General features: G+C 46.6%; 1 protein-coding gene across 2 annotated transcripts in view; it reads right to left on the bottom strand.

Moving 5' to 3' along the window:
- Positions 1-26,998, bottom strand: part of MAN1C1 (mannosidase alpha class 1C member 1) — a 141,340-nt gene that overhangs the window by 112,668 nt on the left and 1,674 nt on the right. The window lies entirely within an intron of this gene.

The following is a 26,998-nucleotide window of genomic DNA, read 5'->3' as shown; positions in this document are numbered from 1 at the left end:
CGCTCACTCCCTTGAAGCCAAGGAAAGAGATTTAAACTACAAGTGTCAGCCAGCTCCTTGTAACTAAACTAGTCATTTGGTATTTCGAGAGCATCTGAGAAGCGTAATTATGGAGAGGAGGAGAGGGTCATTTCTTCAGCTCGCCCACACCTTTCAGAAGCGGTGATTTTCACCCTGGAAGAGCAGCATAAGGTCCCCTCCCTAAATTCCACAAAACCCAGGAGCTGGGCAAGAGGCCACAGCAGGAGGGGATCATGGGGATCTAGCCTTGGCCCCACATTTTATAGAGGAATCTCAGACCAGGGAGGTTAAAATACTTGCCCAAGATCACAGAGTGAATTAATTCCTTAATCCACGACCTGTGGGGATGAAGTAAACTGGAGTCCTCAGTCCGAGACATGCTCCAAGTTTTGTTTTTGTTTTAAAACGGCCTAGCTCACAAAATGGTTTATTTCAAACCAAGAAGGCCTTGCTTTGTTTTAAGCCACTTCAATTATCAGAGGACAGCATGTGTTCTGGTGAACTCCGCAGCACTTTGGAACCACAGAAAATTTACAGCCTAAACGTGAGCAGATTACGTTCCACAGCATCTGCCATAAAGTCAGGCTTCCCAACGCGGCCACACACAGATTAAAAGCTCGCGACGCATAAAGAAACGGCAATTACTTGAGACGGGGAAAGGCTGCTTCAGCAGCAGCTAGATCCTGGGACTTGGGAGGACTTGGGGGTAAGTATTGACCCACCCTGCGGGACAGAGCTTCCTTAACACAGGGTCTAGATCCAGCTCAACAGTCCCCCCAGAATAGAAGTCAGAGCTGTTTTCTTTTTACAAAGCCTTACCCTCTGGAGGAGTAGGGTGCCTCAGGAATCAATGTAACAGCCTGGGATCCCCTAGGATAACAGTCTCAGCATTAGACCTGGAGGCCTTGGATAGGTCCTCAGCTGGAAAGGCAATCTCTAGGATCCCCGAGTATAAGGAATGAACTCTAAGGCTCAGAGGGGCTCATTTGCCCACAGTTTCACAGCACATCAGAAAGGGATAAGAGATCCTAGGTTTTTGGGCTAGGGGACAGGAAGGGATAAAGGACTCGGGCTGATCTCTCTGGGTGACGCTGCTCCTACAATCCTTAGAGTTCCCAGACTTGTCACCCCATCCAGCTGGGACTAGATCAGGGTTTCTCAACCTCGGCAATATCGACATTTTGGGCTGGATAATTTTTCATTGTGGGGGGCTGTCCTGTGTCTTGTCAATGGTTAGCAGTATTCCTGGCCTCTACCTACTGCAAAGGCATCCCCAGTTGTGACAATGAAAAGTATCTCCAGACATTGCCGAATGTCACCTGTGGTGGGGGGGGAGGGGACACATGGTACAACATCATCCCAGCTGAGAACCACTGGAATAGATAAGTGAGTTTCAGGGTGCAGTCCCCACACTGTCCTCCCAAACATGCCTCATCCCTTACCCCCCAGGTAAGAGCTGGGCCACTCAGCAAGTTTCCTGTTGGAGCCAGACTTGAGGGAAACTGAGGCCAGCCACAGCAGCCTAGTTCTGGAGAAAGCAGCTTAGCACCAACACCCTCTCCTGCGTGGCCCCTAGCCCAGGCCACTGACAGCTGTTGGGTCTTAGAGAGTTCACAAAAATCAGGGCATCTGCGGAGCTCCCCCCTTAGAAGCCAGAGGACCGTATCCGGGGCAGGGTGATAGGACATCTAATTAGAAGGAAGGGCATACAGTGGTCACATTTGAAGGAAGGGCATACAGTGGTCACATCACTACACGAAAAGATGGTTTCCTATAAAGGCCTCTTAAAGAGCCGGGCCATGGCCAGCAGTGCTGGGAAATTTTCAGGCGTGTCAGCAGAAGCTTAATACTGATTAAACACCTACTATGTGCCAGGCACTCGGCTAAGTGCTTTATGCATATCCCTACCTCAAGGATGGTTCCACCATCGCTCATTGCATAAAAAAGGAAAATGAGGCAGCAGCTAAATAACTTGCTTGAGCCTTGCTTGAGGCGGCCCGTTGCCCCCGCGTGAGAGGACGCCCAAGCTCTGCTTCACGACGGCAGCTCACGAGGCTCTGGCCCCAGATCGCAAGACCCGCCGAGGCAGGGGAAAGACGGCGGGGCTCGAGGCCGGCAGCAGCTTCGGTATTTGCCGAGCAGCCACGCGCCAAGTGCCACGGGCAAGTCAGCCCCGCGCCTGAGCGGGTGCTGGGGGGGGAAGGGCCGGCGCCAGCTGGAACAGAACTTGAGAACACATTAGCAGAGTCTCACTTCCCAGGAGAGCACGACTCCGCCGCGCTGAACAGACTTCGTTGGCAGCGACTAGTACTCGCCAGAGTCCCGGTGTCACTTAGAGAAGCCATTTGTTTCCCAACGGCCACCAGGAAGGAGGCAGCTGTCCTGCAGCAGGAGTCTCTGGTGCTGCCGGAACCTCTTGCCAGGGGCCACACGGCCTTCCAGCCCCGACACGCGGGGCAAAGGCTCCTTGGCTCCGGCTGCTCTCTCCCAACATCCTGGGGAAGTGCCCGGAGGCCTTGGGGCCGGCCACTCGGACTCGGGAGTTGGAGCTGCTGGAGCAGCAAATCGGAAAGATCAAGCACTTGACTTTGGGTGGGCAATGCTGTGAAGCAGGACAGGCCTTCTGGGTCCCCAAACTCCTCAGCAATCCCTGCTCAGGCCAGTCTCAGGCCACAGCAGGCAGGCAGCAGTGTCCTCCCTCCCCCCAGGACTGACGCACAGCACTGACGTGGGACCGTGCGGCTAGCATGCTTCAGATTGAACGGGACTTCATCGCTTTTCTAAATCCCACAATCCATCAGTCTAAGGAAATGCCCGGAATAAACCTGATATAACCCCCAATGCACGGATTTTCCCCGTGGGGAACATCTTTCTTTTTCTGACAGGTGACCTCAGGCCCCGGCCGGCATGGGAATTAGAATGCACTCTACCAGGCCAGAAGGATCAGCTTGTGGTTAAAGGGTGAGCGTGTTAATTCTGGGCAACCTGCTCAGCGACAAGAGCCAGAGGAACGCACATTAGTCTCTCCCTGCAGACAGCATCTTACTTGAAGTCATGGAGTTTTGCCTTGCGTCACGGCCCCACAGACACAGAAGGGTCGGACACTGCCTTCAGGGGTCGTATCCACAGTGCTGGGCACGGGCTGCCCTTTCCAGCTGCTGGAAGGTTGCTCACAAATGACAAGGGCAGAACAGGGATCTGTCCAACTCAAACGACTTGTAGGGTAATGAACAACAACCCTCCCGGCCCCAGCAAGGCAGTGAGCTTGGAGAGAGGTTTAAAGTACAGCTGAACAGCCAAGCAAGCTCAAGGTCGGCCTAGAAGAACCAAGAGCCCTCTCACCTCTCCAACTGGGCAGTTTGTCTTTCTGGCCCAGTGCCCAATAGAAGTCTCTGGCAAGGGCAAGTCTGCACTTTCCTCTGGGACAGAAGAAAGTACAGGAGAGGATTTCCAGCTGGCACTCTAGAAAACTCAGCAGCAGCCGGCCCCCTGGTTCTTGGCATCCATTGATTTCTAGAATGTTTGCTTATTAGTTGGTGGACTCCACTCTGAGTGTCCAGTAGGCAGGAATCTCTCCAGAAGCAAGCTTCCCTCCCTAACTCTTTCTGTGGTCATTAGTGCCTTTCTCCCTTTCTCCTACGCCAATCCCCTCCAGTTCTCTTTTGAGGGGTTCTCATTTACTAGACAAACAAGTTGAAAAATAAGTTTAGAAATAAGCTTGGATAAGAGCAATAAAGCCTCCCTTTAGCCTTTGCCATTAGAACTGATTTGAGATAGGAGAGCCAGATATTCCAGGTGAGAATTACAGGGTTTGTGGATTAGAGAGACAACCAAGTCTCCTTTGGTTTTCTTCTGTAAGAACTAAACTGGTATTTATTGGCACGAGCCAAGAGCAAAAAAGGGCAGCCGGCTGTCCTCTAAGGTATTTACACATTCAAGTGTGGCAGATTTACCAGAGTCGAAAATGGCAGAAAAAGAATTCAGAACGTTGTATGTCAGAGATAAGTTCTATATTGTCCCAAACAGAGTTTTCTACCGTTAAAAAACCCTGCCCCTTGCTGGAGGGGAGATGTGGTTAGGTCACAGAGCCAAGCAGGCAATGTCTGACCTGGTCTCTCTAGGGGGAGGTCACAAGCTGCCAACACAGGTCCCAATATAAGCTCATAACAAACTCAGAAGCATCCACAGCAGCCTGGAGCAGTGGTTGCCTGCAGAGGCGGACGGGTTTCTTAGAGGCCCCAGCGTGGTGAGCTCTGGGCACTGACTTGGTAACAACAGGGTTTCTGGTTGGGATCCCCCTCAGCTCTTGGTCAGACTTACATATGATCAACAAGGTCACAGTCAGCAATGAGCCAAGTGACTCCTCACCTATCCCTTGACAGCAGGAGAAATAAATGTTGGGTAAGAAAACGATGCTGAGAACCTGGTTTGTAAAAGCAAGAACAATCTGTCTCGTGGCAGGGAAGACCTGCTGCCCGGCCAAGGTTAAGGGGAGACGCAGTAGGATCCCGTCGGGAATGCAGATCTGTGTACTCGGGGGCTCACAGCACAATATCCTCTGCTTTTCGAATCAGAAGCTGTTTCTGTCCTACCGCTTGGGCAACTTGGCTCGGTTAGTGGCAGAAGGTCCTCTTGGGAGCCAGCGCAGCCACGGGCAAGGTGGGGCATCCTAGGATTTTCAACATTAAAAGCAACAAGACTGGAGTACACTCAACCTCTGGAGTTCACCCTCTGATGTTAGATAGGAACCAGATGCTTCCAACAGATGCAGGGCAGCTGGATAAGAACAACAAGCAGGCTCTCAGAACCCAAGGAACCAAGAAGTCCCCTTGGGGACAGGGAGTCCAGCATTCTGGGATCCCCCAGCCCAACAGCCACACGTGTGTTGGATAACCTAGGAAGAGAAACATGCATATGGGTGAACTGGCCTCTGAGCCCCGAAACCATCACTTACCCATGAAATGACAGCGAAGCCTCATAGGCCAAAGGAGCTTGCAGAGAGATCCAGAACAACAGAGAATAGAAAGGACAGGCTCCTAGGGCAGTGTGCAGGGCAAGGCGCTAAGGTCCCCAACCTCAGAACTTGCCACTAGTGAACTACAGTTGCAAAAAGACCCATCAGCTTCAACTTGAGAACCAATAAGGACAGCTACCCAGCTCCAAAACTGGGAAAGCCAATGAACTCAATGACCTAACCAAAGGATTAGCCAATATAGAAAAGGATTACCTCAGAAGTTGCAGAAATACACGGACTTCTTTGTTCACAGACAAGATCAATGAAGAAAGTCAACCGGACAGAGGTGAAAACAGGGCAAGGTGAGCCAGAGGCAGGAAGGAAGGCATTCAGTCAAACTTAAGTCTCTGAGGTCCTTCTTCGTCTTTCCCCACACTCCAGGAATTCACACCACTACTAGGAAAATATTTGGGATTGCTGACATTCAAAAGGTGCCTTAGTATCAGCACGCTCTGTATGCTGTCACATCATGCATTTGTCACAGAGACAACCAAAGCCCCATGTCTCTGGTGGAAAACGCAGAGCATCCTCAGAAGACCTATTCAGCCTGCAACTTCTACAAAGAAACTGGGGCCAAGAGCTCTTCTGGGACTCTAGTGTTCCTGAGTGGCAAGTGCCAGACGGTCCAGGAAGGTGCACTTTCTAACCTAGGTGACAACTCAAATCAGGAGTCCCGGCATCCTTCCCGGGACGCGCCTGGCATAAAGGTGAAGGACAATGCCTGTGGAAGTCCTGAGGAAATGTGGCATGCTGATTTGGCTTCCACCATTATGTTGTTGACAGGAAGTAGGAGACAGGTAGTCAGGGAAGAATGACAGTTTGGGGATTCATGTGATGACAATTAGCCAAGTTCTGCTCTGCTTCTCTTTACAAAGAAAACTTCCCTTCTCTTTGCTTTTGGAGTGCCATGTTAGAAGAGAGACATTTCCATGGCAACCTCATACACATTTAGTGATGTGTCACTAAATTTGTATGTGCACAAAGGCACATTAGGAGACTTTTTGAATGTGGCAAGAGAAATAGATTTTCATAATTGAATGTTGCCCTCAAGTCGAGTTTACCATTTGCTGAAAGCTGGGGCTGCAGCAGGGAGATGCTAACTCTGCCTCATCAGAATTGAGGCTCGACCCAAATATCTCAGCTGACTTGAGCTGAGGGCTGTCTCTTCGGGAGGCTGCTGCCCAGAAAGGGGCTTAGACAGATGGGGGCGCAACCAGGGGGCCAAGATGGCCTTGGCAGAGACAGGGAAGCAGATCTATGTCACGTTTGGCCAGAGCCTGGGGAGAAAGAAAGCTATGTGTGTTAAGAATCAGACGTGACCCTGATCCTTTCCCAGGTTCTTGGCACCCCGTGACCCCAAGACTGTCATCTGTTCCAACAAAGAGAACACTGGGAAAGACTAGCACTGATACCAGACAGTTCCCCCAAGAAGGGGAACACAAGGAAAAGAATGCTGAATCCACAGCCAGGAGGAGTCCCAGGTGTGTGTCCTAGTTCCATCTCTTCCCAATCGTGGAACTCAGAAAGCCATTCTTTTCCTGAGCCTCAGTCCGTAAACTGGGAATAAGCTTCCTGAATCACCAGATGCGTCAAGGAGGCAGTGAATGGAGAAGCATCGCTATCAAACTGTAACACTGATAAATCACAACACTGTTTACAAGGTGGCACTGACTTGACCCACGTATGCCAAAAGAGGCCTCTGCAAGATGCAGGCTGGGCTTCCAGAGCTTGGATATGGTGAAGGGGCCACCCCAACCCTGCTTGTGCTGAGTTGGGGCTGCTGTGGGTTTATGGTGACTCCCCGGTCTCTCCAGGAGCCAGTACAGCCAGCAAGCGGTGAGAGAACAGTCCTGCAGCACCCGCCACAGCCCAGAGGCTCTGATGTAGGCTCTTGTGGTCCTCCCAAGTCCCCCCACACCTACCCTAGGTCCTAAGCCACTCAGTACAGCAGCCAGAGGGCCTGGGCATTGCATCATATGTACACTTAACTCACACATATTCAATTCTACCTATCTGCCACCCCCTCCCCTAATCTCTTTATTTTCCCTATTACTCTTTCCTCAAGCAAACTAGACCCTGGCATCCAGTGCCCCCAAGAAAAGAGAAGCCACCACTGAATAGCAAACAAAAGAAGCTGCTAAATTTTGGCTTTTGAGCTTCCAAGGGCAAGGGTCCTGGCAATGAGAGATTTTCAAGGATACGTTTGACTTTAACCTCACATGCTTGATTCAGATCCTAACCCCAGGTAGAGGGTAATCACCTAGCTGCCTCTGCCTCAGGAAAAGGGCATTGCTTCAGGGTAAAACACGGCCCTCCATACTGGAGCCCAGTAAAGTACCCCCATCCCTCATCATACTCTCCTTCCCCCCACGTCCCCATCAGCCTAATCGGTGGGCTGGGCTTGGATCTGTACCAGGCTTCCTTGGGTGAGGCCATCCTCTGCCACCATCCCAGGCTCAGGGTCTAACACCTCACACCCACAAACATCACCTGGATGAGCCCTCCTGAGATGACCACATGGCCCCTTCCTACCCAAGTCACTGCTTCTTACACTTCCTGTCACACTCCCACCAAACTAGAGACGCTCAGCCATCCCTGAAGGTTGGACCCTAGGCTACCCAAGTATGCTTATGAACTCCGTTCAAGTTCCCCAGGCCCTGAGTCTCCTCTTTGCCCACTCCTGATGCCACCAGTCCCTGCTGCCCTGCACTGAGGCTGACTCCACATAACATTTTTGGTTTATGCCACAGGGGTTGGCACACTGAGCTCCTAAAGTCACTGCCTCCCCTCACATGGCTAATAAGAATGTAAGACAGTATAGCCGCTGTGGAAGTTTGTGGAAGAATTATCATGTGACCCAGTAATTCTACTCCTAGGTAGACACCCAAAAGAACTGAAAACATATGTCCACCCAAAACCATGTACACAGATGTTCACGGCTGCATTATTCATAATAGCCAAAAGGTAGAACTATCCCAGTATCCATCGACAGGGGAACGGATAAACAAAATGTGGCGTACTCGCACAAGGGGACTGGAGAGGGGGGTGCTGTTCCTGGGCCAGATGGTGGGGGTGCTTGTTCTAGGACTGGAAGGGGGTGCTGGCTCTGGGATTGGCGGGGGTGGGGTGCTGGCTCTGGGACTAGAAGGGGGTGCCAGCTCCAGGACTGGCGGGGGTGGGGTGCTGGCTTGGGGCAGAAGGTCCAGGCCCAGTGGTGGGAGGTCTGGGGAGGGGAGGGGGGTGGGGGGGAGTAGCACTGCATAGATATAGAGACTCAGGAAGTTGGACGCTTTTCAACTTAGCTGGTGGGGCTGCTCCAAGATCCTCCACCCGCACCGACAAACCCGGTCTAAGGACAAGCATGGACGAAAGCACAGGAACTCGCTTTAGCCTCTGTCACTCCTCTTGAGGAGGCTGAGCAACCCAGCGCAGGCTGTTGTTGAAAATATGGTGACACAAGGGAGAAAGACACCACCCGCTTTTCAGTCCTGATGTGATGAACTGGAATTGACGAGCACTGGCCACAGCTCACCTGTTTTCCCAGGAAGACAAACAGACCTAAATATTCAGACTTCAAGATGCTCAAACCACTACAGGGAAACTCAGAGCAATTCGGGCAAGACAGAAGAGGCCAAGACTACCTCGTTGCCACAACACAGGGACAGCTCTGGCACTGGGGCGTTCGGGATTTCTTCCAGACACCGGTCGCAGGCTGGGGCCAGAAAGCAGAGGCCAGCTTCTGCAGCTCACACGTCACGAGGAAATCCAGAAGGGTGTCCAGGGTGAGGATGCCCCACAGACGTTCTGTACATGGCGGTTTCCTTAGGGACTCTGCCAAGTGACCTTCCCCGCTGGGTGACCGGCAGCTCGGTTTTAAGAGAACTCTTCACTGGATGGAGGATTCGGCTACAAGCTAAGAAGAATGTGGTGGTATCTGTGGGGCCACTGCCTGCCTGTGGTCACTGGGGAAAGACAAAATGTATCTTCACTACTCCACCACTTCTTCCTTTCCTCGACAGCAATGAAGATTAACCTATGCCCTCTCCCTCCACGCGTGGCCTCCTCCTACTGATGAGGGAGCTGGCCTGCGAATCTTTAGAGCGTGGCCAGGCCGGAGACGCACCATCCTATTTCCAGAAAGAAGGTGGAGGCACGGGTCTGCACGCTCTGCTGGGGCAAGGAAGAAGCCACGGGCTGGGGTCACTCAGCACCAGGCCAGGACAAGAGTCACATGTTGCCAGGTTAGCTTGTGGGCTCTCGATCAGAAACCAAAAAGCAGACCACGCAGGACACTCCCTCCTCTTAGCAAAGGTCCGAAGGTGAGTCTTGATCCGCATCAGAAAACAAAGGGGAGAAACAGACTCTAATCTTTGATGTCAACAAGGAAGGCAAGCTGAGGAGTCTGCGGCCAGTACAGACAGCCCTCCAAAGCACGGCAGGGGTGAAGAGGAGAGGACACAGCGCTGCAAGCCTGAGTCTGGGAGCTGGGCGGCCAGGTGTGGCAGAACCAGATGGGAAAAGGAGGCTGGAGGCGGTTCTCTTGGTCCCTCTGCCACCTGACTCTACCTTCTCCCCAAATCTGTTTCTTCTTTAAACACCGGTGCTCCCGAAGCTTTCCTTGAATGGCTTTGCACTCAAGCGTTCGACCCCCGTCGCGCCACACTGTGACTTCTGCCACGCCATCACCCCCAGTCCCAAACCCATATTTCCAACCACCCACTGGATGTGTCACTTCGATCTCACAAGCATGTCACTTTATCCTGCCTAGAGTTCAACTCATCTCCCCTCCCAGGATTTCTCACTATTCCCACTCCCCGATGTCCCCATCTACCCCAGTAGAAACCTTGGGCATTCCACATTTCACCTCCCACATGCACACCCAGGACCCCTGCCCAGATCCAGCACGTGGAGCAGAACGCTATCCCGCAAGCCCACTACCTCTAGTACTCTCTCCACATCTGCCTGAAATGCTGTCCTTTCCCCCAAGCTCATAGCAAATTGATGTGACTCCCCAGTCCTTTGGTCACCCCTTTATTTGGGCACCTCCACGGTGCTAGAATTTTATACACGTCTATCGCACTCTGGCCAGATGCTCTAGTCGTTGTGGGCAGAAGCCTCATCTCTGCACCCTCAGGATCTCAGGCACTGCCTGGTGTGCAGGAAGAACAGGGTTAGTTCTCCGAAAAAGTTGCACCGAACAAAACAGATCAGCAGCGGGTAGTTAATATTCCTCTCACTGCGTATCAGTGCAACTACATTATTTCATAAAGTCTGGGTTGGACCTGTTTGACAACTAGATTTCCAACATGGATCAGCTCTGCAAATTCCGGCAGTCACATAAAGGTAGTTTCTAGAACAAAAACGATAGGGGGAGAAGCCCAGCAGCTAATAGAAAGGGAGGGCTGAGAATTGCATCAAGAGGGGAGGGGAGGTCGGGCCCAGAAATGCCCAGTTCCTCTCCAAGCCAGGAATGGCATTCACCCAGGAGACCTGGCAGAGATGGACCCATGCAGAAATGCCTCAGCATCTAATTAAACATTTTAGACTCCACTGCACAAGAGAAGGAAACCTACGTCCCCCACGGAACCCTGACAAATGAGTCGTTTCCAACCAATCTATCACCATAGCATCTGGGTACCTCAGGAAGATGAAAATAAGACCAATACATAAATGAAAACCAATATACAAACAATCGTGTCCCCACACAGGCCTCCATGAAGCCGCAGCCACAGCCATCTGCCAAGTTCCATCCTCGTCACCACTTCCTGCAGCCAGAGGCCTCTGAGTAAGCACGGTTTAATATAAGATTTAACAACAGAAGGAAATGTCTTCTCTGAAGTCTGAGTCTCCATTAATGCTCCTACGCTAAATGTCCACCCCTTGGAGCCAGAATGAAATAAGTTTGGGACAAATAGGACTTGTTCTAGATGCCACAGCAGCCAAAGAATTTGCTAGAAATAGTTGGGACAGATTGAAGATTCCTGCATGGAAACAGAGCTCTCAAGAGGACTTGTCACTAAGCCACGGGGACAACACTCACACCGATCTGTAGCTATTCTCACTTCCTGAAGCTTCCACCAGACGTGGCCTGGGTAGAGTTGATCCGATAACCCAGGACAGCAATTCTCAGGTTAAGTCACATTTAGCACCTGGCAAGGCAGAGACCGTGTGAAACTGCAGACCTGGCTGCCTGCTGTGTACACGCTGGGAGCTGGGTTCAGCTTTTCACTTCTTCAGCATCTCCTTTTCTCCCGAGCATCTGGTAGTCGATTTTAAGGCCCAAACAGCAATGTGAAAAGGCCGCTCTGTTAACCGGAAAGCGGCGGAGCAGCCATAGGCAGGAGGGCGATGGTCTTTTGGGAGATCTACTTCTGGACAAGCAAATATTTTCATTCCAGATGTGTATGTCCTAACCTGCTTCCTCCAGAAAGGATTTCGGTGGGACAGGCAAATATTACGCAGCTAACGAATGTTTTCCTCCTTCCGTGCACCTGTATGCGGTGGGAAGTGACTCAGACACACGATAATATCACACTATAAAATCCCTTAAAGCCAGAGACTCATCTTTGCCTTTCCTTCAGCTCATATAGCCTTCAGGGCATAACTGAGGCTCAAGAGACAGTTCGTGTTTTCAACACTTTTTCTTAAAAGTTTTAATAAATTCATGGCTTCCCTTGATCACGTTAACAGTATAGGCTCTTAACTCTAGAAAACTCTGTTTTAATTGAGTCGTTTCTCCAGCTCATTTTTTCCTTATCTGATCCTGGTCTCAGTCTGAATAAATACAGAAAATTTCCCAACTCTTCTATAAGTGGGTAAAAGGGAAATATAGCCAGGAAGGAGATACAGCCTACGTGAAGACAGAACTGCCATAGGTACGTTCTAAAGCATGGCTGCACATTAGAACCACATGGAAGTTTTTAAAAATCCCAATGCTCAGACTGCACCCAATTAAGTCAAAATCTCTGGAGGAGAAACTCAAGTGTCAGTGTTTACGAAAATCCTCCATGGGGTTCCAGGGGGTAATAAAGGTTAGAATCCCTGTTCTTGTTTTTTAATGTTTATTTTTGAGAGAGAGGGAGAGAGAGACAGAGTGTGAGCAGGGGAGGAGCAGAGGGAGAAGGAGACACAGAATCTGAAGCAGGCCCCAGGCTCCAAGCTGTCAGCACAGAGCGGGACACGGGGCTTGAGCTCATGAACCGCGAGATCATGACCTGAGTTGAAGCTGGACACTTAACCAACTGAGCCAACCAGGCACCCCTAGAATCCCTGTTCTGAAGATTCAACAGACCAGTTCTTTTGATACCTACCAAGACTGACAATTTCTACTCTAATCCATCCCACAGTGAAAGCTCTTCCTCTAAATTATTACCCATGAGCCTTAAATGAGGTAATAGAATGAATGTCAACCAAAGCGTCAGAAGAGTGGGTTTACATCAGTGTATCACAGTTTAATCTGGCAGGGCCTGGAGGTGGTCACTGCCATTTCAGTGTCTTCATTCTCTCAGCTATAAAGTGGGATTATAGTCCATGCCATCCATGTATGCCACAGGCTGTTGTGGGGATCAGCTAAACTCTTAATGGGATGCTAGGGCTCTACTAAAAATACCACACACACAAGGAGTGTTTATCTCAGCTCCCCAGGAGGAGGTGGGCATTGTCCCAGCCCAACCCCCACTCCCCTCCAAATCAGATGCCCTGCAGATTCACCCTGGGCATTTAAATGCCAGTGGGTGGTACAGAGGCCAGAGAGTCAGAAACCCTTTTTATAACATACAAGACGACTTCAAATACCAGGGCTGACAATCTGGAATTCTGGTGCCATGTTTAAGAGCACTTTACTCAGAGTACAGAGAATCTTATTATGCTTTAATCTAATTCAGTGTCTAATCACAGGACATGTCTAACATTGTCTCCCTCAGCCCCATCTGGACTGACACTACTCTGGTACCATTCTTAGCTACTCAAGGATCAATAACCAGATGGACCTCCTAGCATGATTATAAGAAGGCTATTCCACAGTACTACCTCTGAAAGTACATCCGTGTGAAGTCTCTGCCCCTTACATAATTATACATCCAAAAGGACTTATATCTGAAACTGCTAGAGAAGTCTCTAGACTGAGCTGCTATTTTTCTGTCTAAGCATTAAGGTTTCTCTGTAAAGGGTCTCCTTATACCCTAAAGTAACAACATTGGTCATACTTTAGAGGCTGCTCTCTAGGCCAGTCCTGAAAGCAAGAAACTAAAGTCTTCTTTCCCCATTGATTCTTATAATTAAAAACCAAGACTACTCCAGAGTTCTGTAAGGTATGCGGTAGACCTGGAGAACGGCTTCTGGGAGAGTTGGAAAGGAGGAAGATTTGCTGATTTAGGTCAAGAACACAAGCACAGAAAAAAACAAAAATGGTTCTGTAATGTCTTCCCAGGAGATCAGCATCTACTTGGCAAAGTTTAGCCTTAATCTCTGAAAAGCTCATTCCAGGAGTGAAAATGGGGGAGAAGGATCTTAAATAAGTGACTTATACCTTTTATTCAACACCCCACCCATTCCAAAGGACACAAATGAAGTTAAAGAGAGCCTGTGCCATAAGATACTATCCTCGCCCCACACTGAGCTTTCTTGAATAAGGGGAAATAATCAGATCTCACAGAATGCACCTTGGAAATTCTGAGCCACATGTTTTTAGCTTTCTTCTGATCAGTAATTCAGCAATTTGGCCTACATAAGCATCTTTTTTTTTTTTTTTTTAATGAAAGAATTTACAAACCAAGGTTTAAAAAGTAGTAAATAGACTTAAGGTAAGGAGGCCAGAAAAATTATTTGACAGGTTAAAAAATCCTGGGAAGAAAGTGACACTAACGGAGGCTTCTGGAACATCACAGATACCAACAAATATTTCTTCTAACATCTAAAAACAGATGAGCCAAAAAAAAAAAAAAAAAACACACAAATAATTTAAAAATCACATCAACCAAAAATTAGGAGCCCTTTGATGTTCTCTTTATTTAGGATGTAGGTTCAGTACAAAATTATATTTCACGTACCCAGTACCAATTTCTAAAAATAAATAAGAATCTTTAAATATCTAAATTACACTAAAATACGTACTTGATAAAGTTCACGTCATTGATTCAGGAGAGTTTAGAAACCTACTCAAAGTGTTCATTTGCACTTACATATGATGCTAAATTATCAAATCTAGATTGAATGGTTTCTTGGCCAAATACAGATTAGAAAATCACAAAATTGGGAAAGTAGAAAATAAAGCAGCCAGATCAGGTATCCTGACAACTACAAGAAGTGACAGCTGACAGCTTAACAGAAAGAGGGGAGAAAAACCACATAAAAGCAGATGAAGCTAGGATCTTTAAAAGGTAGGATTCACAATGTTTAGCACAGACTCTTTTAAAAAATGAGTAGACATATGAAAATGTACAAAAAAGTGACCCATAACCAGGAGATAAAAACAGTCAGTAAGTACAGACTCAATGATGACAAAGATTTTGGAAACAGCAAAAAACACCATTTGAAAAACTATTATAAATACCCCTTGGAATTTAAAGAAAACTATGGAAATAATAAATGAACAGATGGGAAATATCAGAGAAACAGAAACAATGGAAAAGGTCCAGATGGAAATTCTAGAAGTAAAAAAAATAAAATTTAAAAATCCTTGAAATAAAAAATTCACTGGGTGGGCTTAACAACCAATGGAAAAGTTCAGTGAACTTGAAGATATGTTAATATAAATTATCTACATCAAAACACAAAAAGGCTGAAAAGAAAATGAAGAGATTCAGTTATCCGTAAGAAAGTATCAAGCAATCTAACTTCTATGTAACTGGAGTTCTAAATGGGGGTGCCTGGATGGCTCAGTCAGTTAAGCCTCCGATTCTCAACTTTGGCTCAGGTCATGATCTCACAGTTCGTGGGTTCAAGCCCTGCATCAGGCTCCATGCTGACAGTGAGGAGCCTCCTTTGGATTCTCTCTCTCTCCCGCCCCCTCCCCTGGGCACACACTCTCTCTCAAAATAAATAAGTAAACTTTAAAAAAGGAGGAGGAGGAGGAACGAAGAAGAAAAGTAATAGGAGATGGAATGGGGCAGAAAAAAAATGTTGAAGAAATATGAGCCAAAATTTTTCCAAACTTGATGAAAAAATACCAATCTGCAGATATAAGAAACTTAACAAACCCCAAGAAAATAACCAATGACATCCACATCTAGGCATATCACAGTTGAATTGCTGAAAATGAAAGGCAAAAGTGGCATACCAAGAGAGGGGAAATATATACAGGGAAATATACTCCAACCTTTCATCAGAAACAATGAAAGCTACAAGACAATGGGTCTTTCGTTAAAGAAAAATAAAATTTTATACCCATCAAAAATAGCCTTTTAAAATGAAGGCAAAATAGAGACATTTTCAGGTAAACATAAGCTACAAGGATTTGTGACCAGCAAACCTATACTACAAGAAATATTAAGAGTTGTTTTTCAGGCTGATGGGAAAGAGGTACCAGAACTCAGACATGCAAGAAGGAATGAAGGACACTATAAATGGTAAGTATGTGGATGAATAAAAAGACTCCAATTTATTCATTTATTCAAGAAAACCGTTTGAAGCAAAAAAAATTACTAATGTGTTATGAACTATATATGTAGAAGCAAAATATATGACATGAGAATGAAAACTGAAAAGAGGGTAACACAAGCAGATTGTCAGACTAGATAAAGAAGTGATAAGAAGATAGTGAATGAAGCCCAAAATAAGCAGAAGGAAGGAAACAGAGGCAAATGTAAGTATTAAATTAAAAAAAAAAAAATAGATATTTTTAAAAAAAGATCAGGGGTTGGGGCACCTGGGTGGCTTAGTCAGTTAAGCGTCTGACTTCAGCTCAGGTCATGATCTCACAGTTCGTGAGTTCGAGCCCTGCATCAGGCTCTGTGCTGACAGCCTAGAGCCTGCATCAGATTCTGTGTCTCCCTCTCTTCTGATCCTCACCTGCTCACACTCTGTCTCTCTCTCCTTCAAAAATAAATAAACATTAAAAAAAAAAAGATCAGGGGCGCCTGGGTGGCTCAGTCCATTAAGCGCCTGACTTCAGCTCAAGTCATGATCTCATGGTTTGTGAGTTTGAGCCCCATGTCAGGCTCTGTGCTCGGAGCCTGGAGCCTGCTTCAAGTTCTGCTTCTCCCTTTCTCTGCACACCCCCTTCATGCTCTGTCTCTCTTAAAAATAAATAAACATTAAAAAAATGTTTTTAAAAAGATCAAAAGTTGGTTCCAAAGATCAGTAAAATTGATGAACTACTAGCTACACTATTTTTTCAAAATTTTTTTAGTGTTTTTATTTTATTTTTGACAGAGAGAGAAAGAGAGACAGAACATGAGCGGGGGAGGGGCAGAGAGAGAGGGAGACACAGAATCCGAAGCAGACTCCAGGCTCCGAGCTGTCAGCACAGAGCCTGATGAGGGGCTCGAACTCACAGACTGTGAGATCATAATCTGAGCTGAAGTCAGACGCTCAACCAACTGAGCCACCCAGGCGCCCCCTAGCTACACTATTTTTAAAGAATACAACAAGAAAGCAATTACCAATATGGAAAGTGAAAGAGGGAGCACCACTACAGGTCCTACAAATATTAAAAGGAAAATGAGAATCTTGGGAACAACTTTATTCTAATAAATTCTATAATTTGGATGAAATAGACAAATTTGTTGAAAGCAAAACTGACAAAACTGACGAGACAAATTCTGAATAGCCTTATATCTGTTAAAGTAATTGAAATGATCATTTAAAACCTCTCTCTCTCTCTCTCTCTCTCTCTCACACACACACACACACACACACACACACACACACACACACACACACACCCTGTAGGCCTGGATGGCTTTGGTGGTGGTAAATGGTAAATTCTATCAAACATTTAAGGAAGACCTAATATTAGTGTCCCACAAACTTGTGCAGAAAATATGAGAACATTTTTCAGCTCATTTTATGAAGTAACATAATGCTGTACCAAAAACCAGACAAAGCCCTTACAGGAAAACTATAGAGCAATATGCCTTATGAACACAGATGCAAAAATTCTTAACAAAATACTTGAAAAGCAAATGCAAGTTTACCATTCTTTTAAAATCAATATGATTTGGGGGCACCTGGGTGGCTCAGTTGGTTAACCATCAGACTTTGGCTCAGGTCATGATCTCTCAGTTCACGAGTTTGAGCCCCACATCAGACTAGCTGCTGTCAGCCTGTCTGCCTGTCAGAGCCCTGCAAAGCCTACTTTAGGTCCTCTGTTCCCGCCCACCCCCCCCCCCCGCCCCCGCTCTTCCCCCATTTGCACACTCTCTCTCTCAAAAAAAAATTTTTTTTTAAAAGGATAAAATCAATATGACTTACCATATTAACAGAATTAAAGAGAAAATATGACCATCTCCAGAGACGCAGAAAAAGTATTTGACAAAATTCAATTCCATTTCTGATAAAAACTCTCAGCAAACTAGGAACGTTATGGTAACTTCAACCTGATAAAAGGCATCTACCAACACCTATACCTAACATCATACTTAATGTAAAAGACTGAATGCTTCTCCCTTGAGATCAAGAGCAAAGCAAAGAGGTCAGTTCTCACCACTTCTATCTCACATTGAACCAGAAGTCCTAGCCAGTGCAATGAAGGAAGAAAAAGAAATAAAAGGCATAAAACATTGGAAAGGAAGAAGTAAAACCGTCTTGACTCATAGACAACATAATTGTATACCTAACAGATCCTAAAGAATCTACAGAGAACAAATTTAATAAATGAACTCAATAAGGTCACATGACACAAAATCAATATACAAAAATCTATTGTATTTCTGTGTACTAGCAACAAAAATTTAAAATTTAAAATTTAAAGATTACTATTTACAGTAGCAAATGGCTGTTGTACTAAAAGACGTTCAAGTCCTCTACATCAAAAAGTACAAACCATCGTTGAGAGAAAGAAAATCTAAATAAATGGAAAGAGATACCACATTCATGGATCAAAGACCCAATATTGTTAAGATATCGGTTCTCCCCAATTTGACTCACAGATTCAAAGCAAACCCAATCACACTCCCAGCAGGAATTTTCACAGAAACTGACAAGCTCATTCTCAAATGTTTGCAGAAATGCAAAGGATCCACAATAACCAAAGCAATTTTGAAAAGGAAGCTCAAAGATAGAGGACCTGCTTTTAAGACTTATTATAAAGCTACAGCATCAAGATAGTATGAATTAGCATAAACATAAATCAGTAGAAGAGTCCAGAAACAGAACCATGTATATATGCTCAATTAATCTACCATGGATTCAAAGCAATTCAATGAGGAAAGGAGAGACTTTTCAACAAAAAGTGGTAAACAACTGGACATCTAAAAGTAAAATAATGACTCTCAACTCCTACCTCATAACACATACAAAAATTAGTTAGAAGTAGACAGGAGACCTAAAAGTAAAAACTAAAATGATCACGCTTCTGGAATTAAAAGGAGACTATTTTTATGACCATGGGGAAGGGAAAGGCTTTTTGGTTTTGTTTTCTTTTTTCTAAGTAGACACAGAAAGCACTAACCATAAAAGAAAATATTGATACACTGACTTCATCAAAATTTAAAACTTCTGTTCTTTGGAGCACCTGGGTGGCTCAGTCAGTTGAGCTTCCAACTTTGGCTCAGGTCATGATCTCATGGTCTGTGAGTTCAAGCCCCGCGTTGGGCTCTGTGCTGACAGCTCGGAGCCTGGAGCCTGCCTCAGATTCTGTGTCTCCCTCTCTCTCTGCCCCTCCACCACTTGCACTGTGCGTGTGTGTGTGCGCGCGCATGCAAGTGTGTGTGTGTCAAATAATGAATAAACATTAAAAAAAACTTCTGCTCTTTGAATGAGCACTAAGAAAATGAAATATTCTGGGAGCTAATATGTATGTATGTATGTTTAGTTATTTTTGAGAGTGAGAGAGCGTGAGCTGGGGAGGTGCAGAGAGACACACACACACACACACACACACACACACACACACACACACACACAGAATCTGAAGCAGACTCCAGGCTCTGAGCTGTCAGCACAGAGCCTGATGCAGGGCTCGAACCCACGAGCCATGACATCATGACCTGAGCTGAAGTCGGATGCTAAACCGACTGAGCCACACAGGCACCCTTGGGAGCTAATATTTATAAAAGACCGGGAGTGAATATTTATAGTATGTATATCTGACAAAGGACTTATATCCAGAATATATAAAGTATTTCTATATCCAATAAGATGATAAACAGCCCAATTTTTTAATTTAAAAAAGGGCATAAGATTTGAATAGACACTTATAGGATGATACATAAATAGTAAACACATGAAAAGATGTTCAATACCGATAGTTAACAAGGAATCAAAAATTAAAGCTACAATGAAATATTACTACACATCACATAGAATGGCTAAACTTAAAAAGGTGGACAATAGCAAGTGTTGACAAAGATGCAGAATTCTCACACACTGCTGACAGAAGAATAAAATGGCCTTAACTACTTAGGGAGAATATCTCCAGTTTTCCTATAAAGTTAAACATATGTCTACTCTATGAACCAGCAATTCTATTCCCAAGTATTGACACAAAAGGAATGGAACGATGCCTATACAAAGCCTGTACATATAATATTCACAGCAGCTTTATTCATAATAGCCAAACACTGGAAACAACCAAAAGGTCCAACTACGGGTGATGGATAAACAAACTGCAGTATATTCATGCGAGAGAACATATCTCAACAATAAAAAGGAATGAAGTATGGAATATGTTCAGGGATGAATTTCAGAAACATCCTTGGTGAAGGAAGCCTTGCACAAAAGGACATATGTTATATTACTCCATTTATTTCAAGTTCCAGAACAGGCCAGACAAATCTCCTGTGACACGCTGAAATAGGAGATGGGAGGTGGGTGATGGGGGATTGCCTGGGAAGGAACAGAGGGACCTTTCTGAGGCGATGGGAATGTTCCACACCTTCATGGGTGCTTTACGCGGTTTTCTGTATTGGTCAAAATTCAGCAAACTGTATATTTAAGATCTGTGCATTTTGCTATGTGTAAACTACACTTAAATAAATAGGTAGTACCTGCATCACAGGGTTGTTGTTAAAAAAAAAAAGGGGACAAAAACACAGGAAGAGGCACTGAGAGGCCAAAAGACACCTATACAACTCAGCAGGCCCTACAGAACATGCTGTATTGCACAGTCGATTTTCTGGACCACCAAGTCATGACAGAGGTGGAGGAGCGGGGAGAAATCTATTATTCAACCACTGAAAATGGTTGTTATTTAGTGAACACTGTTTGCCTGTAAGTTTCACCTGTGGAGCAGGCGATACCCCGAGCATGCCAGATAAAAGCACAATTATTGCTCATCGATTAAAAAGAACGCTAATCAGTCTGCCAAAGTTCCTTCTGTAAAAGTTACCACTAGCGGTTCTGCACTAATACAGATGGACAACTGCCCTGGTCTTGGCCTTTAATTAATGAAAAGGCGGAGTTAAGAGACATACTCAGGCCTCCTTGTGAGTAAGAGCTGTTCTGACTGCCTGCCTGCCTGCCAAGTTTGGGGAGCTCTCAACCCAAATCTTAGAAAACAGCCTTTTCAGGGAAAAAAACACCTACGCCTGGGCCACCACACATACTGAGCCTGAAACCTATAGCTGTGGTCTCCATGGTTTCTGCTCTCTTTGGCGGTGGAGGTCTGACTTGTAGTGATCTCAGCCACATCAACTCTGCATTTAAAAGAACCAAAATTGGGGGCGCCTGGGAGGCTCGGTCGGTTGAGTGTTCGACTTCAGCTCAGGCCATGATCTCGCAGTTTGTGAGCTCGGGCCCCACATCGGACTCTGTGCTGACAGCTCGGAGCTGCAACCTGCTTCAGATTCTGTGTCTCCTTCTCTCTCTGCCCCTCCTCCACTTGTGCTCTGTCTCTCTCTGCCTATCAAAAATAAATAAATGTAAAAAAAAATTTTTTTTGTAAATAAAAGAACCCAAATTGGGGCACCTGGCTGGCTCACTTGGTAGAGCATGTTATTCTTGATCTCAGAGTCCTGAGTTCAAGCCCCACACTCTGTGTGGAGCCTACTTTAAAAAATTAAAAATAGGGGTGCTTGGGTGGCTCAGTCAGTTAACCTTCCAATTTCGGCTCAGGTCATGATCTCACGTTCACAAGTTCAAGCCCCGCATCGGGCTCTGTGCTGACAGCTCAGAGCTTCAGATTCCTTCTTCAGATTCCGTGTCTCCCTCTCTCTCTGCTCTTCCCCACTCATGCTCTCTCTCTCTCTCAAAAATAAATAAATATTTTTTTAAAAGTGTAATAAATAAGAGAACCAAAACTATGCTGTTTTGGCTATTAACTAGCCTCCAGAGCCAAGTTGGGGGGAAAGAAGAGGGACTTAGGCCCTAGGGTCCTCAATATTCTTTTGAGGAGTCTTCAATTTGATGTCTTGTCATCATCTGCCATGACGATGCAGAGCTAAGAAAGTCTTGTTTTGTTTCCCCAAATCATGCAAACACTTGCCTGTGAGGCCCTGGCCCTGGGGTAGTTGGAGGTCAAGAACCAGGGCTTACTGTCTGAATGAGCCTGGTATTTCTGGACCACAGGTGTAGAGAACTGGAATCATCATCATCATCATCATCATCATCATCATCATCATCATCATCTTGGATCAAAGACACTCGTCCCTGCTCCATGCACGGTTCCTCTTTTAAAGTAATGTAATAAATACCCATGAATTCACCTGAGGCAGCTACTCTCCTGAATCATGTCCATCATTCCCTTGCTAAGGCTTTCCTAACCTGGCCAATGAAAACAAGGCAGGGAGAGAATTCCCTAAAGCTCTCTCACCACCTCCCTTTGTGTAACACAGACTCAACCCAGGATACGGGAAGGCCAGAGGCGGTACCCACAGGACTGGTTGCCCACCAAGATTATGAAACCGCTTCCCTGAATGGAATTCCTTTCCAATTTGTGAGCCTGATTTATTTTCTTCAGTAAGAGAAAAGATGTAAGTCCCTTTGAGCAAAGTATGCCTGATATATATCACAATATTTATTTTTGGTAGAGTAATGGATCGGTCTTCAGGGAAAGCTAGAGAAAAAGCATTTCTTGAGCTTGGATGTAAATCAGTCACTCCAAAAACCGCAGGGGAATCTATATTCTTACCCCTCTGCTAACTACAGTGTGAACTACACAGCTGACTTTTAAAAGTCATTGTTTCTAGACCTAACACTAACGACAGAGGTAAGGATGTGAGTCCCAACAAACAACTGCTCCTGAAATGTCTGCACCTAATTCCCCCAAATGATAGTGCAATGCAAAATAAGAGATCCAGCCGACCTGTGGGTGTGAGTTGTCCACCTGGTAGGGACAAGGTCTAAGCTTTACACACAGTACTCCATTCCAAGGAAGAAGGATGAGGTGTGGCTGGGCTTAGGATGTAAGGGTCTCCCAAAGGACCTGTCCAGTTACTATGGGCCAGACTTCCTATCTACATGAAATGTATCATAGAGCAGGACAAGAGTGAAACTGAAGGACAGGGAGAAGAAAAGATCTTCAATGAATCTGCAACTTAAACAGAGCTCTTCAAAGGAAAGAGTGTTCCTAATATTAATTACCCTGAACATCTCACAGGCTCAGATTCACATGGTACAAAGAACACAAAGCCCTTTAATTTTCCTACCCCTCCATGGCCCTAGTGGTGATAAATCAGATATACAGGAAAACCACACATGACTAACGAACCAGCCCATTAATGGCGAGCAAAGATCATTTGCCAAGATGACTTATTCAGACATAGTCACATATCATAACCAGCGATATCCTGGAGGCTTAACGCAGCAAGCATAGAAAGCAAGAGCTGGGGCCCTCCCTGCCAAGTTTCAGGCACTCCAGGGCAACTCGGGCATCCTCCAGATGCCTGCTATCCAGGCATGAAAAGACTTTATTCATGGCTGCCACCTCCCCACTCTCTTCAAGGTAGACTACTTGCACTTGGAAAATTACTGCAACTTCTAAAAGGCCTCTCGGGTCACGGAGCTGCTAAGTCCCCAGCCTTGCCATGGCCCCTACGCTGACACTCTTAGAATTGCAGGTACCCTCAGGAAGAAGACCCAACTTTTGCCACCAGCAACTTTAACTGTTAGTTTATAGATCTCTGCTGTAGCCACTCATTTAAGTAACTGAGTTCCAACTAGGTGTCAGACCCTATTCTAGGTGCTTGGGCAGATCCATAAACAAAACAGTAAACAGGCGGGAGTGAGGGAAAGACAAGGGTCCCTTAAATGCCAGTCCCTTTGTTTTATCAGGAAAACAGTCCAGTGATAGACAGGAGTTTTTCTTTGAGGTCAGAGTTGATGGCATGACTAGGTCTTGAACCCAGGCTGGATTCTTAGCAGGACCGCCACATTCGGTGGTGCATAAGCGGGCTGGACAGAGAGGATGGGGATGAAATTCAACCCATGTTCTGCCTATGGACCAGGGGAAGCTCCATTCCAATACTACATTCTCACTGTCTCAGACTTCCCAGTTGCCTTTAACAAAAGCCCCCTAAACTGGAAGGGACAACTGAGGTTCCCCAGATTGGCAACCAACCATCAGCAGCAGGACCCAGGAGAGTGCGAACCCTTTCACTGAGATGTAACCCTGACAAGCTACACACCCCCCCAGCGCTTGTTATGAGTGAGAAAATCTGTTGAACTCGAATCTGTAAGGAATCCACCAATGGCAAAGCTCCCCTGTAATTAATGATTATGACAATAATTTCCTATATCATCTTCAGATCTGGAAGAGAAGGCTGCTAGCAAGCTGTTTTACATTCTCGCCAACTCCTTTACTCTTCATGATCCCAGGCTGAGGAGTTGTCACTGTTCAATCCCATCTCTAAAGTCCCATCTGGGGGTGCTGGGGTGTCCAACTCTTGATTTGGGCTGTCACGATCTGATAGGTTGTGAGATCGAGCCCAGCGTGGGAGCTTGCTTTATCTATTCTTGACTAAGTGCCAGGGATGCAACAGTGAATACCACCACAATCGTCAACAACAGTACGCCATTGTCACCTCATGGAACTAACTAGCACATTGCAAACAGAGCTGGGAAAAGCCCAACTGCTAAGGAGTCCCTGACCAGACTGGCAGTCTACTTAGGGACTGCGTCTGGAAGCAAGGGTGTATGCGACACTCCCTCACTCCATTTTACAGAAGGAAAAATAAGGTCCAGGAATGAGAGCAGGTAGCTTGCCCAAAGTCAGATGTTGACAGTTGAACTGTCATTCACATTCTCTGGGTCCCCCCTTTCCACCACATTGCCTCCTGCAAGGTTCCATGGCTGCAGAGTGAAGAAAAGTAGTTGGTTCTATGGACAGATTGTTTCCTGATGTACGTACACACCCAGAACATGTGGCTTCAACCCATCTTATCAGCACAGACCCCATGGCCATGTTCATCTCTCAAACCAGAAGTTTATAAATATACTTCATTGATCTAGAGCCTGGGTGTCCAGTCTTCATTCACTCTCATTTATCACCCTCTCTGTGTCTCTCTTGACGTTTACTTTCACTTTAAAAACCTCGTCTTATAAGAACAGAGCCCTTTTTATCTGATACTAGCTCCCCCTCTGCTCCTGGGGTCTAATCAATCCATGTCTGGAAATAAACAAGCCAGAGAGGGAAGCACCAGTCCCTCTTACGAAAACAGGCACCTTTCTAAAATGATCTACCCCTGGGCACGGCACAGATAGAAATTTAAATGAGAAGGAAATAAAGACATCCTCCAGCCATAGTCCTATGCATTCCCTATCAGGCAGGACACCGGGGAAGGTAGCTCTGTGTTAACAGCTAACCCAAAGACTCGGCCCCACATTTTCCAGGTTGTTGGGAGGGGCGGGGGTCCAAACTCAAGAAGCCTGAAGAGACAGCAGGCTTCAACATATTCTAGTATATCTGGTTCAGCCTCCTCTGTTCTGAGGGGCTTAAGGTCTTCAGGAGAGTAAGAGAGGGCTCACTGAACACCAACTGCAGGTACATGCAAGCGGGCCTCCAGCTGCTACCAGGGGTGCTCAGAGATGCCAGTCTGAACGATCCAGACATCTGGCAACCAACACAAACCTTCGCCCGTCATGTTATTTTACACCCACCTGCAGAGCAGAGTCTCCACACCTCCCACCACCCCCCAGCTGCTGCAGCCTGCAGCCTCTGCCGGCAAGGGAAGCTGTCTCTGTATGTAGAGGGGCAGAACCAAGTCCTCACTAGCCAGCACCCCCTTCCTACCATGGCTCCTGGCCCCAGGCCTTCAGAAATAGGTCACATATCTAGATGCAAATGCAGAAGGCACCTCTTCTGATGAGGACAGCAGTTAATTCTTCATTCTTTGGGGGAGGCTTCTGAAAATCTGATGGCAGCACGGGACACCCCCACGAAAAGCTGCATGCGTGTAGTTTATATGTAATGTCACTGGGAGTTACTGCTCTCCAGGGAGGTGTAAAAAGGCAGAAAGGGCTAATGTGCTCAGAGCTGGCTTCAAGAAAGGGAGCTGTGGGTGGTTCACATAAGTAGTCAACGGCACACTTCTTAACCAAAAAGGGGGAAATGATGTCCCTTCCTTAGCTCCTGCAAGTTCCAGCCTTCAATTAACGTCTGAGATTTCAACAAGAATTTGAAAACTGAGAGCGCGCACGCACACACACACGCGCACACACACACACACACACCAAGGACTCATCTTTGTGGCTTTCTATCTTGACGTCATAAAATGTCCTGTGACTGCTAGTTAAGATAGTCTCCAAACGGGGCTTATCTTGGAAGGGCTGAGTACCAACAGAGGTAAGAAGTGTGGGAGAGGTGGACAATGCGATGGAGGACAGTCCAGACACGGAGAAAGGAACAGCTAAGTTCTCCACTGGCTCTGAGCAGATCCCGGCAGGGCAGGTCCTGACCCTTGCTGCCGGCTCCCCCTGGAAATCAGATCTGCTGACTCCTTTGCAGCAAACAAAAAGTCCAGACAGAAACAGTCCTTTCCTTCTGGGTCCATCCATGGCATGGGGAGGGCCAAGGCGGGAGTGTGGGGGAAGCATCCTCTCATTTCTAGAGAGGAGACCCTGGCCCACTGCTTGCCCATAGCCCCCTCGTGGCCTGGGGGTGTCACTGCAGCCCCCTCTGCATTGCTGGGCAAAAACCTCAGGCAGGCAGCTGTAACAGTGGTACAGCTGAGTGTTTAGTTACCAGTGGCGGCTTGGCAACAATCTTCAAGCCACGGCGAGGCTGCGTTTGCTTTTGGTTTCTTAAGCTGAGACCAAGACTCACACTCGAAGTGATCCTTCTAAACCCCTCCCTCCCACAATCCCTACAGGGAACAAGTCCAAGACCCACTTCATTAGGCCAATCGCCTCAGAGCTTCTGTAACATTACCACCACCCTATTGATCATTCCTTCCTGCATCACATGCTATTATGTACAACTGTTCCCAAGCTCAACAGAAATAGTTAGCAAGAATCCACAACACTTTCCGGCTTAATTATAAAATACTTTCAGGACACCAGATACACCCCCAAATCCTGGATTTCCAGGTAGCAGATCCTACAGGGGTTTAGGGAAAGTCAGGACTTACGGACACACAGTGAGAAAGAAAGTGGCTCTTGGCCCTGTGCAAGCAGAGAGGGTGTCCATTAACAAACCTAACTAGCAACTCCACAAAGGGACAGAGCCCACCTGGGCTGGGGACTTGACCGGAAGGACCAGAGTCTGGGAGTAGGGCAGAGTCGGTCCAGCGGTTCAGCTACTGTCAGTGATGGGGAGGATGAACTGAACCCAGCAGTGGGAAAGTGCCCACTAAGGAGAAAGTGGAAAGTTTGGGAGGAGAGAGGACGGTGCAGTGTGCCAGGAGGGCCTAAAGTAGTGAGTGGTCCAGG

This window comes from Puma concolor, chromosome C1 (genome assembly GCF_028749965.1).
Source record: "Puma concolor isolate L17-30 chromosome C1, mPumCon1.1.hap2, whole genome shotgun sequence".
Lineage (NCBI taxonomy): Eukaryota > Metazoa > Chordata > Mammalia > Carnivora > Felidae > Puma > Puma concolor.
The sequence above is the reverse complement of the archived record's forward strand: the minus strand, read 5'-3'. Positions and strand labels throughout refer to the sequence as shown.